This window comes from Canis aureus, chromosome 38 (assembly GCF_053574225.1).
Source record: "Canis aureus isolate CA01 chromosome 38, VMU_Caureus_v.1.0, whole genome shotgun sequence".
Classification (NCBI taxonomy): domain Eukaryota; kingdom Metazoa; phylum Chordata; class Mammalia; order Carnivora; family Canidae; genus Canis; species Canis aureus.
The window spans coordinates 6,911,320-6,924,778 of record NC_135648.1 but is presented as its reverse complement, the minus strand read 5'-3'; the positions used below and the strand labels follow the sequence as shown (position 1 = coordinate 6,924,778).

General features: G+C 37.7%; 1 protein-coding gene across 1 annotated transcript in view; it reads left to right on the top strand.

Annotated features, from left to right (window-relative positions):
- FAM177B (family with sequence similarity 177 member B) overlaps nucleotides 1-1,974 on the top strand; it is a 58,761-nt gene extending 56,787 nt beyond the window's left edge. Inside the window, exon 9 of the transcript XR_013374282.1 lies at nucleotides 1,834-1,974. The gene's annotated coding sequence lies outside the window, so the exon portion shown is untranslated. The remainder of the gene's footprint in view (nucleotides 1-1,833) is intronic.
- The last annotated feature ends 11,485 nt before the right edge of the window (nucleotides 1,975-13,459 follow it).

Genomic DNA, 13,459 nt, shown 5'->3' with positions numbered 1-13,459 from the left:
ATCCCTCCTTCTCCCATTTTTAATGAACATCTCTTCAACCTTATTATCTTGCGGCCTCCTCAATGTTTCTCCCTCATACAACCAAAATCAGCTCTTCCTGCAGTCTGCCTATCTCAGAAAATGGCAACTCAGTTGCTTAGACCAACATCATGAGAGCTATCCTCGACACCTCTCTATTACATCTCGCATCCTGTCCATCAGCAAATTCTATCATCTCTATGTTCACACTATACTCAGGATCCAAGCACTTCATTATTTCTCCACTGTCACCCCTCTGGTCCAAACTACCATCATTTCTCACCTGCATTAGTGCAAGAGCCTCTTCCCTGGTCTCTCCATTTCCTCCTTACCACCTCCTTCCCCAACTACTATGAACACAGCAGCTGAAGAGATTAGAGCATGCCTCTCCTCTGCTCAAAGCCTCCTAACAGCTCTTACCTCACTCAAAGTCAAAGCCAGAGTGCAAACAATGGCTCATTGTCTGTCTACTCTCTGGCATCTCTCCTTCCTACCTCTTTCACTCCCACCACACTGGACCTGTGAGCTACACTCCCACCTCCAGGCTTTTGCATCTGCTCTTCCTTTTGCACAGTGAGCTTTCTCTGGATATCTGTATCACGTCTTCAACTCCTTTGGGCATTTGCTCAAATGTCCCTTTCTCCTGGAACCCTTACCTGGCCGCTCCGTCTGATTTTGCACCACAACCCCCATCCCTAATATCCTTTCCCTTTTCCATAGTCATCACCTCTCACATATTTATCCCATTTTTGTCTGTGTCCATCTACTGCACACACATTCCTCAGGGACAGGGGTTTTGCCTGTTTTGCTCTCTGCTGAGCCTCTGGACACCTGGTGCTGGATAGGTGTTCCTTGAATGAATGTTGAATGAATGAATACAGGAATATTTAAATTTCTAACTAACTAACCAGCTAATAGATTTCTCTTGACCAATTTAAATTTCTCTATCTTCTCATACACTGGGACACGGACACTCGTTGCAATGGAAGTGAGAGGAGTCTAGACTCTCCTGAGAAATCCAAAGGAGTCACAGGTTCAGCCCTTTTTGAGAAGACTGAGTGTATATCTTGTTCCTAGAGATAAACAGGGAGATGCTGTGCAGGTAGACCATTCCCACACTATTCCCCATATGCAAGGTGCTTAAGCTCCCAGATAGTAAACAATAGCGTTGCAGTAGCGTGTAAGACGTGTACATGGCTATTTATATTCATCATGTTATGCACATACATACACTTTCAGGAATAAAGCTCAATCGTAATTTATTTTCTGTCCCATTGATTCTACTATTTACTCGAAACTATTTTGAAAGTTTTTATTTACTTATTTAAGTAATGTCTACACTCAACGTGGGGCTCAAACCCGTGTCCCCGAGATCAGGAGTCCCATGTTCTTCCAAATGAACCCACCAGGTACCCCGTATTCACTCCAACTATTACCAACACAAAACAATTCCTGCATTTTATTTTCCAGTTGGAAAAATGTAACACTTTTCTCAAAATAGCCCAGAACTTGTGGCAATAGAGTATTAGTAATTTTTAATTTTCAATGTTATAACATTGTTTTATTTCCATAGACCCTGAAAGAGCATGCATTGCTTTATAATCAGAAAAAAATATTTATTTTGAAAATAAGGTGGCTTTCAGAGTTACAAATTGTCTTCAAAAATAACGATAAGCAACAACGATAAAACCCCACATCACCTTAGCATTCAGTGCGACATACCTGGAAAGTTCTGGAGTGGCAAGAAGGGGTCGCTGTAAAGGCCACTGCACACCATAATCCCATCAAAGACATAGGATTTCTGCTTTCCTGCAGTCTCAACTATGACATCCCACTGTCCTGTGCAAGAGAAGTCGGAGCGCTTCCTCACGCTGCACACCTTTGACTGGGAATAAGACAAACTTGGACTTGCAGCCTCTATTCCCCATTACCTCCTGTCCCCGAAATTTGGGCCTCAGTGAGTAAGGTTGGTTATAACTACTCTCCTTTGGGGTTTCTTGAAAGAGTTTCTTTAAAGCTTGTTTCCTACCGAGGCTTGTTTTTGTTTTTAAAGATTTTATTCATTTATTTGAGAGACAGAGCATGAATGGGGGGCAAGGAGGGGCAGAGAGAGAAGGAGAAGCAGGCTTCACATTGAGCAGGGAGCCCAATGCAGGGCTCAGTCTCAGGACCCTGGGATCTTGACCTGAGTTGAAGTCAGATGCTTAACTGAGCCATCCAAGAGCCTTTACCAAGGCTTTTAAAAAGTAGATATGTAGGCCAGTGTGTGCCCAGCTGTGTTTCTAAATGTAGTTGGTGGTGAGCCAACATCAGGTGCACAGTCTGGCATTTCACCCAATCTATCCTACTTTTTCCTGAAGGAAATGAGGAGGGAGATCCTGCTCACTTCACTGGAGATGCCTGTAGAATAACCTCCCAGACTGAACAGGTGTGCATTACTGCCCTTCACTCTGGCCTGGCTCTTGACCCGACCAAGAAGGTTCTGCACAAGCTGAGTGCTCCCTGCCCCACTCACCAGAAACTGGATGTGCTTCAGTAGGTGAAAGTGTTGTACATACATCCTGAGGTACTCCATGATTCTAGAATTGTGCAAGTAGTTGGGGAAGTGATCGGGAAACGGGTAATCACTGTAGGCTGTCATCTCCTTTGAAGTGTTGCTAGTGGCAGATTCATAGACACTCGGCCTGCTACTCTTAGCCTTCTCCTACCAAGAAAAAAAGGACATTCCCTGTTTTTTAGAATATAAGAGTAACAGTTAAAAAAAAGTTGACTCCTTTCATTGTCAAGTGATGAAGTTACTGGGATGAATTCCTCCAAAGAAAGGAAAGTTGCTTTTCCAGTACTTTCCCAAGAGGTAAGATACCTTGTCATAAATAGTTTAAAAGAGCAAATAGTTTTGTTGGGCAACAAAAAGAAAAAATATGAAAAGGTGAAGAAAGAACATGAAAAGGACATGAGAAGAAAAATGTATGTAGAATACCAGAGAATGAAAATAAACAGAGGAAGATAGGGCTGCCTCTCTGCCGACAGAGCTTGATGGGGTCAGAGTCCCAGCCAGAGGGTATACAAGATGTCCACGCTGTTTGTAGTGATGAATAGAAAATAATAGAGTGTCAGTTCATTAGGCTTTCTTTTTATTCTTCCTTTTAAAATTTTTTTCTAATTACAACAGCACGTTAGTTAGAATTTTATAGAAAAATCACAGAGACGAATATCATTCTTGGTGATTGCTTTAAATGTTTTGATATATATATATATACCCTTCTGGTTTCAGTCTCTCAATCCTTCAGAATCGTTCTATATATTATCTACTTATCTATATGCATACAGACAGGAAATAGTATTTTAGTGCTTTTCAATGTGTTATGGTTTATAATTATATCATATATGGAATATATAATTATATATAATTATAAAATATACATCATATACAAAATTCTATACTGCAAATATGCATATAATTTTTATGATTATATATAATTTTATAATAATGTATAATTATATTTATATAATTTATAATTATATATTATATTTTCTAATTTTCTTTTTTTAATTAATTAATTTATTTTTTTATTTATTTATGATAGTCACACAGAGAGAGAGAGAGAGAGAGAGAGAGAGGCAGAGACACAGGCAGAGGGAGAAGCAGGCTCCATGCACCGGGAGCCCGAGGTGGGATTCGATCCCGGGTGTCCAATATCGTGCCCTGGGCCAAAGGCAGGCGCCAAACCGCTGCGCCACCCAGAGATCCCCTATTTTCTAATTTTCTATGCAAAATATAATTATTTAGCTATATATTAAATATATATAATTATAATTATATCTAATATATTATTTTTATAACTATATTTATAATTATACATAATAGTATATATGGTATAATATATAATATGTAATATACCATATTTTTATAATTATATACTAGTATATTATGGCATTATATATACTAATGTATATTATTATATGTAATATGATATACATATAATCATATATATTACCTAATTCAATCCTGTGAAGCACATTATCATCTTCATTTTTCAGGTTATAACAGCAGTGCATACAACACACAATATCTGTTATATGCTTTAGCAACCATTCCTGATTTTTTTTTAAATGAAGAATAGAGGGACACCTGGGTGGCTCAGTGGTTGAGTGTCTGCCTTTCGCTTAAGGCGTGATCTGGGGGTCCTGGGATCAAGTCTCACATGGGGTGCCTTGTGAGGAGCCTGCTTCTCCCTCTGCTTATGTTTCTGCCTCTCTCTCTGTCTCTCATGAATGAATAAAAAAATCTTAAAAAAAAGAATGAAAGCTAGATATCTAATTTAAGGCTAAGAAAAAAAAATACCCTATCACTTACAATATGCTGTTTTCTCCTAGAAGAATTTACTATAGTCCTAAAATGTAATCATTTTAATATATGTACACAGAAAACACAATTGGGAGATCAATTTTTTCCTGTATCTTTTGTATATTATTGGTGACATAAGGAATCAGTAATGCATGCACTATGAATATTCTAAACTTGAAGCCAGGATATATGGAATCTAATTCCTGTTAAGGTATATTAACTTTAAGAATAGATCAAAGTATGTGTTTTCTTCTTCCAAACGAAGAGCATTGTTTAATAAAGGCCACTGTATCGAAGTGCACATATCTTAAAAACACCCCTTCTGATAGGAATAGTTTCTGCAAATATGAGCAGCATTTTTTCCTAAGTGAAACCTTAAAAAATATGGGCGTGACTAGTGAAATTAGATGGCTTGCTGTGGTATTTTGTGGCATTTTGACGTGGTCCTTGAGATATATCGTTGTCTTGCTTGGATAAGGGAAACTGACATCAAATCTTTTCTCTTAATCTATTTCTTTAGCTGGCAAATAAGGGCTTGCCTACCTCACAGAGTTGTTATGAAGACCAAATAATGCACATAAAATGCTTTAAAAACCTTACACAGGAAATAAACAGGTGCATACAGTGTGATACAACTAATAGTGCCCGTGTGCACAGGGTGCTTGGACATCAGGCTTGGAAGTTGGAGAAGATTTCCTGTAGATGTGTCTGTATTGCTCAAGGTCCAACCAGAAACATGGAAACTACTTTCAATACTTGAAACCAGGAATGTAATGCAGGGAACTGTTCACACACAAAAATGAAAGACCTGAAAAACCAACCAGGTGTTGGCAAGACATCCCAGATGTCAGCAAAAGCAGGCAGCCACCACCACCGAGGTTAGATCTAGGCAGTTAAGAGCTGGTGTACTGCTACCTTTCTTCCCCACTTCCCATGGTAAAGTTGGGGGCCACAGAGCCACGTGGTCTAGGGATATAACTAAGTTGGAGAAGGACCACTTAATCACATCTGACCTTGATGAAGGACAAAAACTGTTATTGTGCTAAGCTCTTGAGATGTCAGAGTTTGTCTGTGGGACAGTGAGTGTTAGCTGCCCTTACTAGTATATATATATTATTAGGCCAAAGATAAAAGTCTACAGATCAAGTGTTAGCATATATGAGGTAGCTGAAGCCAAAGATGCTAAGGAAGAATCCTAAGGGACTTGCAAAAAGTAAAAGGCCAGAGGATTGAGAATAGAACAATCAGCTACACTTTGAGGCCAGGTGGGAAAATATAGGTAGGAAAAGCAGAGAAGAAAAGAGAGAGAAATAACAGAAGCCAGGGATAAGTATTTTATTTTTTTTGGGGGGGGGGGAATAAGTGTTTTAAAAAGACATTGATTTTTGACATTTTTAGAGTCCCTCAAGAAAGCAAGAAAATTCAGCCCAGGAAGTCCATCTGCTTTGACCACTTTGGTGTCAGCAGCAAGAGCAGCTTTCTGGACAGGTTGGAAAGCCCACCAGGTAAGGATGGTGTAGACGGCCCCAGGGGGAGGACAATGCAGAGAGTGAGCACAGGCTTCTCCTTCAGGGAGCTAGACTCTGGAAGGAGGAAGGACAGCTGGAGCATCATCCTTGGGGGAGGCAAAGATTGGGATTCAATGCACAGGTGCAAGCACCAATAAAAAATAATACTTATTATACTAATAGTTGATACGTTACTGCTGAAATCTGTGCATTCCTATTTCGTTGATATGGAAAAGATGTCATCACACATGTGGAAGTGTAGTCTATTCAAACGTACCTCGTAGCGCCACAGTCCTCCAATGTCGTGGCTTCCTTCAAAACAGGTGGGCTCCAGTCCTTCCTCCAGACAGATCTTAATGGCACCCAATCCGCTGACCCCAGCACCAATCACTGCAATTCTTTTTGGTGGCATTGTGTCTTGTATCAGGGAATTTATTAGTAGAAAAGCAGATTTTTATTGTCATGGAATTTTTTTTCTATAATGCAAGATCATCAGAGCTCTTTTTTTCCCTGAAAATTGCTAACTAATGCATTTGAGAAATGTTCTACTCAAAGCTGTTCTCCAATTCGAAGGCTCTCTGAGCAGCAGAAAACCCTACCTCACACAAGACTTTATTATTTTCAAGTACAAAGTAGAGTGCTTCTAAGACAAAAATGTGGTGGGGGGACGCTTGCCTTAGGCTCAGGTCATGATCCCAGGGTCCTGGGATCCAGCACTCCAGGGATCAGTCCCCCATCTGGCTTCCTGGTTAGCTAGGATCCCATTTCTTCCTCTCCCTCTGCCCCTCCCTCTGCTTGTGTGCTCTTTCTCTGTCAAATTAATAATTTATTTTTAAAAAAGGTTTGACTGCTAAAGTCACACACACCACTCCATACACAGATTTTGCCCAAACCGACTTTTAATTCCTTCTGCTACTACTATCTGCTTGCTGAAACACTCACATTGGGTACTTCTGCATGGTTTACTTTTGTTTTGTTTTGCATGGTTTACTTTTGATTTAGGCCAGAGAATCCCTACTTTGGCCCTGTGATAGGGTCTGAAGTGGCAAGAGCAGGAAGAAAACTGCCACAGAGCTTTCCTTCAAGTAAATATCACTCATCACACTCTTCTTAGGGCGAAGCGCAAGCTACCCATGTAGATAGTCTTTAGAAAAGTAGTCCAACTGTCTTCATATCAAAGATTAATGTTCTGCTATTCATTCATTCATTCATTCATTCATTCAATAAGCATTTACTGGTATCTACTATGTGCCAGACACTAGTTGGGCAGATACTGCAGTGAATAGATCTGACATAGTGCCTTGAAAACAGGTGGAGAATAAACAAAGGAGTAAGTAGGTAGTAAGCCGGCCGATGATGCCAACTATGGAGGAAAATGAAGCAGGGTAGGGGCTATGGGGGAATGTAGACGCAGGGTATTGTTTTCTGTAACATGGTCAAGGAAGGGCTCCCTCATGATGTTTAAGCAGCCGGTGGGGGACCCGAAAGAGAATTCCAAGCAGACAGTCTGAGGCAGAAACATGCTGGACATTTTTGAAGAAAAGCAAGGGACATGTTTTAGTAGGTGCCAAAAGGGTAGAGGGGATGATGAGGTTGGAGAGGAAGTATTAGGCATCAGTGTCAGAGTCAGGATCAGTACTAGAGGTCAGACCAGGCAGTGCACTTTTTCAAAGGATGGAGCAAAGGAAATATATGGACAGTATCAATAGGTGCTCAGAGATGCCACTTACCTGTAAGTGCCTCCGAAGACACTATCTGCTCTACAGGGTTGTTCCACCCTCTGCTGTTCAGCTGAACCTGAAGGAATAGTTTTCTTTTTCCTTCCTTCCTTCCTTCCTTCCTTCCTTCCTTCCTTCCTTCCTTCCTTCCTTCCTTCCTCTCTTTTTCTTTCTTTTCTTTGTTTCTTTCCTTCTCTCGGAAATAGAGTTTTCTTAAGAGAGGCCCCCTTAACTATCATCTGGTGACTTTCTCCCTGTATCTCCCCCCCCCTTTTTTTTTAACCTCCCCCCTTTAATATGAATTTCTCTTTGAAGGAGGAACAGAATCGAATTCTGTACGGCAATGTTAACAGTTTTTTTTTTTTTTATCATAGTGGATTAGAGCAGCTATTAAAATACGAGACTATTTTTTAATCTGGAGTTCCTTCTTAAATTCTTTTAGATTAAGGCTTATTAACCTAACCCTGTACCATTGATGTGTTGCTACGGCTTGAAAATGTATCCAGAGGCAATAACCAATGAATTTACCCAATGACAGCAGCAAGTACCTAAATAATCCTCCTGAGTACAGCAGTTAATGCAGAGGTTTTTCAAGTGCTTAGCAGGATTGTAGTATCAGCCAGAACCCTGGATCACGAAGTAGCAAAATGAGTGCATACTAACAAAGAAATCACTATCAACAGAAATACATGGATAATGAATGTTGCATTTGTTGTTTATTCGAAAAGTAAATCCGAATACTCAGTGCTCATTTTTAAATGCCAAAGCTATTATGTTTCACTGCGATATGTACATTTGTTTGAAAAATCACCTTTCAAATGTCAGAAATATCAAGTCAAATACTCTTCTCCTGGGTATTCAAATTCCCTGACTATTGCAATAAAAGCCTATTAGTCCATACAACCTGTGCTTAGTGAGGCTTATTGTCTCCTTGATCGTTTATATCCTCTTGCTCCTCCAGTAGCTCCCCTTAAACTCCAGTGCCCTGTCACCTCTGTCTCTTTAGCCCTTCACCTGAAACAAACCCAAATGACACCCAGTGGGCCAAATCTCCCTCCATAGGTATAGACGACGCTGGCCCCAGCCTGTTTTCTGCCCCACTAGAAATGGTAATGAGTTGCTCTTTGGATGAAGTCTTGTGAATATTCTCTACTCCTTAGTTACCCTTTTGCTTTTGATCGCTTATAGAGAACACAGGAAATTTTTCTAATCATGCAGTTACATGTCATAAAACAAAAACGTAAAAATTCCATTAAGCCTCCATGTCTTGTACGAAGTAAATGTCATAAGACTAACCTGTAGCAAGAAGAAAAAGAAAAGCAGATTTGTTCTTGAGGTCTCCCGGCACTGGGGTAAAGAGATGGGCTCCAGAATCCTTGCCTCTTCGGAGAGGACTGACAGCTCCTGTGCTCTTCCCAACACTGAGGGAGCCCACCAGGGTGAGTTTTATGCAATGACTAATTTGCAAAAACTCCTCCCCGTGTGTCTCTCCTCTTTGCTTGATGGGGTGGAGGTAAGAAAGTTGGGGTTCAGGTAAGAAGCTGGCAGGTCATCAAATTTTTCTAAACATAGTAATTGTGTTGGTCTCACAAAGTCTAATTAAATTGAAGGTACTGAGAAGCCCGGAAGGAACTTCATTAAGACAGTATTCAGCTTGGAAATTGATCTATAGTGAAGCCTGGAAAACATGGGAAAACATTTCATTGCCTGGGATGATAGATAATGAGCGTTAACGCGTTCCAATTGATGGAGCATTCTCACCAAAGCTAGGATAGGGAGGGGGAGCGATAGACCAGTAACATACTCATACATAATTTTTTGTCTATTTATGACTATTTCTTTAGGGTAAATGTCTACATCGGCAATGGCTGAGTCCAAAGGCATTTGAGGAACAGTTTTTAAGATCTCTGATAAATAGTTTCTAATAAAGATTAAAGTAGTTTCATGATGATTAAAAATGTGGGGACCCTGATATGGGACTTGATCCCAGGACCCCAGGATCACGACCTGAACCAAAGGAAGACACTCAACCAGTGAGCCACTCAGACTCCCAAATATTCCATTTTCTTAATGGTATCTGCCATTCTTTGAATATCAATGACTCTGAACTCCACTAATATATTTTTGATCCATTTGTGTTTCTTCTTTAGTGAATTTGATAATATAATTTCTACATTTTTCTACCCTTTTTGTTTAAAGAAATCTTTTTACATTATAAATAGGAACCATTTTTCCTCTTGTATGTGTTCCAAATATTTTTCTTGTTTTGTTATTAGCTTTTAAAAATTACATAGATTTTTTTCCTCCATTTTTACCAAGTAAAATATGTTTTTTCCTTTACAGTTATTGGCTATCATGTCATACTCCTAAATTTTCCCTATCTCAAGTTTCTAAAATTATTCATCCATATTAATTATGTTTTTACATTTTTATTTAACATTTTGATAGTTCCAAAGTTAGATTTTTTTTTTTTTTTTTTTTGAGAGAGAGTATGTTCGTAGGCGAGTGGTGCAGGGTGAGGGGCAGAGAGAGAGGGAGAATCTTAAGTAGGCTCCCCACCAACCATGGATCCCAATGTGGGGCTTGAGCTCATTACCTGAGCCAAAATCAAGAGTCGAATTCCTCACCAACTCAGCCACCGAGGGGCCCTCAGAGTTCAATTTTGATAGGGTGTGAAGCAATACTTCATTGTGATCCTTTTTCCCATTAATCACCAGGTGCTTCTGCCCATTTTATCAAACAAGACATTCTTCCCCTATCACAATGGAAATGTCATATTTATAACATCCTCAATATTTATATGTTTTGTTTTATTGCAGATATTCATATTCTGCTCCACTAATGATTCTTTATATTCAGATATCAAAACCTCACTATTTAAATATTGTTGCTTTAAAAGATTTTTGATATTTCCCTGTGCAGCCTCCAATTATTACTCTTCTTTTTTCAATATTTTCTTGACTTTTTTTTTTTAAATCAAATTCACTTTTCTGGATGAAACTTGGATTAATTTTTCACCATTCCTAGAAATAAAATTTTATTTAAATGTAGCAGTTAATTATGGAATAACTGACATCTTTATAACATGGAACTTCTCTCTTTATTCATATCCTTTGTGTATCCTATAGGGAAGTGTTATTTACATGGGTTCACTAATTTCATTGTGATACGTTTTATTGATTTCTAGTTACATATCTGATTATTATTGGTATTATTGATTTTTCCATTATATTTTCAAACTTATTTATTGCTGGCACATCAGCTAATAGTTGTGTGTGTGTGTATGTATATATATATATATATGTACATATATATATATAATTTATTGACATATTATGTAGGAAAGTATATAAATGTTTTTTAATAGTTCATACACACACATATAATTTCAATCATTTCCCAAACTCTCATTTATTCTAAATATCTCATAGATTCTTATGTCAGTCCAAATAAATAATCAAAGAATCAAAATGATAATATGATTTAGTTTTTCCCTTTCTAATGAATATTAGAAAAGGAATATTCCTCTCTTTGTTTTTCCTCTCTTTTACTGAATTGTCTAAAATTTTCAGAACAATTTCCAACAGAAGTGGTTACTGAACATGTTCCTTGTGTGTTTCACTCTTGAATATGATACTGGCTTCCGATCTGAGAATTTTCCTTCTTTCAGATTTTATTTATTTATTCAAGAGAGATACAGAAATCATATTAAGGAAATATTCTTCTTTTTCTTGATAGCTCTGTCTCTGTGTGTGTATGTTTAACCAGGACACAGTATTCATTTAGTTAAATGCATTCTTAAAGCAATTAAGGTAATCATATAGTTATCTAATTTCATCTATTGCTGTAATGGATTATATTAATAGATTTCCCATTGAACCATATTTGCATTTCTACATTAAATCTTACTTGGTCACGATATACTAGTATTTAAAAATGTTGGATTTTATTTCTTAAACTTTGTTAATGATTTAAAATCACAACTAATATTGGTGTATTGCTTACCTTTTTTGTTCTTTTTCAAGATTATGTTATCTTTGTTATAAGGGTTATGAGGAAGCTTTCTTATTTACCTTATACTTTGGATACATAGTATGGTATTATTTGTATATTGAAAACTAATACCAATTTTCCTGGTCAATCATCAGAGCCCAGTTATTCTTTGGAAATAATTTTTATTTTTAAACTTTTCATTTTATAGGTTTTATACTTTTTCATATACAACTATTATTTTCTTTGAAGATTATTCATTTACATATTTCAAAATTTTAAGCTAGTGTTATATGTAATCTCATTTTATAACTTTTGATCTCTGTTGATTTGTAGCTTTTTGTTCTTTTTCACCTTGTAGGGTACATTAGTTTTAAAAATTAAATAGAATTTTGGACTAATTGCAGAGCTAGGCCAACCAGTTCCCAGTGGGATAAGGAGCTGGCTTCAGGATGTAAATCAATGTACTGCTTCAAGACAAGCTTGCACAACAGCTGAAAGTGAACAACAACCAGAAGCTCAAGTAAAATTCTGTTCATCATCTTATTTTTGTAATCCTTCCTTGCCTGCCCCTTGCTCTATCTCCTTTGGCTCAAAACTCCTCTTTGAGATTCAGAAAATAATATGCAGAAATGTCTATGTCTATAGTTCTAAACCTTAAACTATATTCAAGGTGTTTTAGATAGGATACATGAGTCCTTGAACCTCCCAAGGATGTATGCAAAAGTTGTGCATGGATGAATTTGCATTTTTCTGGGGGAAAATATCCAAGTATTCATCTTCCTTAAAGGGATATGAGATGCAAAAACATCAAAAGATCCTTGTTGATGGTAAACTTACAAAAGTCTTAGGAAACCCTAAACAACACCAATTTAAATGATCAAAAAAGGAGCCAAAAGATCAAGGCATTTAAGAACTTTTTCCTTTTTTGGGATGCCTGGGATAATGCTATCACATAAGAGATGGCAGTAAATATTTATTGGCTATTTATTTAGTCAATATTGATAATTGAAGGATGATGTAAAATTGATAGAAAATGAAATGTTCTCAGGGAAGGGCAGTGTACCTGATGAGCTCCAATATTCTTGAGGGTGAAGAAGTCTAGTAGCCTCCCCAATCAACTTAGGAGCTGGATCTGGGATCTTGGCCATGAGATCTCTGCACCTGTGTTATTATTGCTACTCCCTGACCATTTCACAGAATGAAAAATCTCAAAACAAAAGGAAAGGACCTAATTTACTTTTTTGAGGGATCCATATCACACTCTACAGTTAAGGAAACCCTAGAAATAAAATGAATATTAATAGATCTAAAATAGAAAGCAAGGGAAACAAATCCTTGGGTGGGAAGAAAGAAGCATGTAAAATGCTGACCTAGGATTGTTTTCAAACATCGACCAAGTGGAGACCCACTTAGTATCACACATATGGTGAAATTCTATCAAAAGGGTTTAGAAACCAAAAGTTTGAGGACACTCAATGAATGAAATGCTGAAGTCCATGGAAAAACTCTCCAGCTGTCTTGTTCCAAGAATTTTGTCTTGGCTCATGCCCTTAGTCAGAAACACAACTCCTGAATTGCCTTATGGTACATCTAATTATGGGAGAGGGTCTAAGAACTAAATCCACCCCCCAGGTTCCTGTAGTCATGTTCTCAGGTGCTAACTCAAGTTTTGCCTTGTAACTGATGGAAAATAGATTGGAAGGTTATATAATAAAGTTATCTAATAAAGTTTTACCTTATATTTCATGGTAATGAATCATGACATTATAACACATCTTAATAACTTTGTATTAAATCTTACTGGCTCTTTAAAATCATTGCCAATATTTCTTCAGTTAATTAAAACCAGTGAGTCTATTTAATGGGCAATGAGA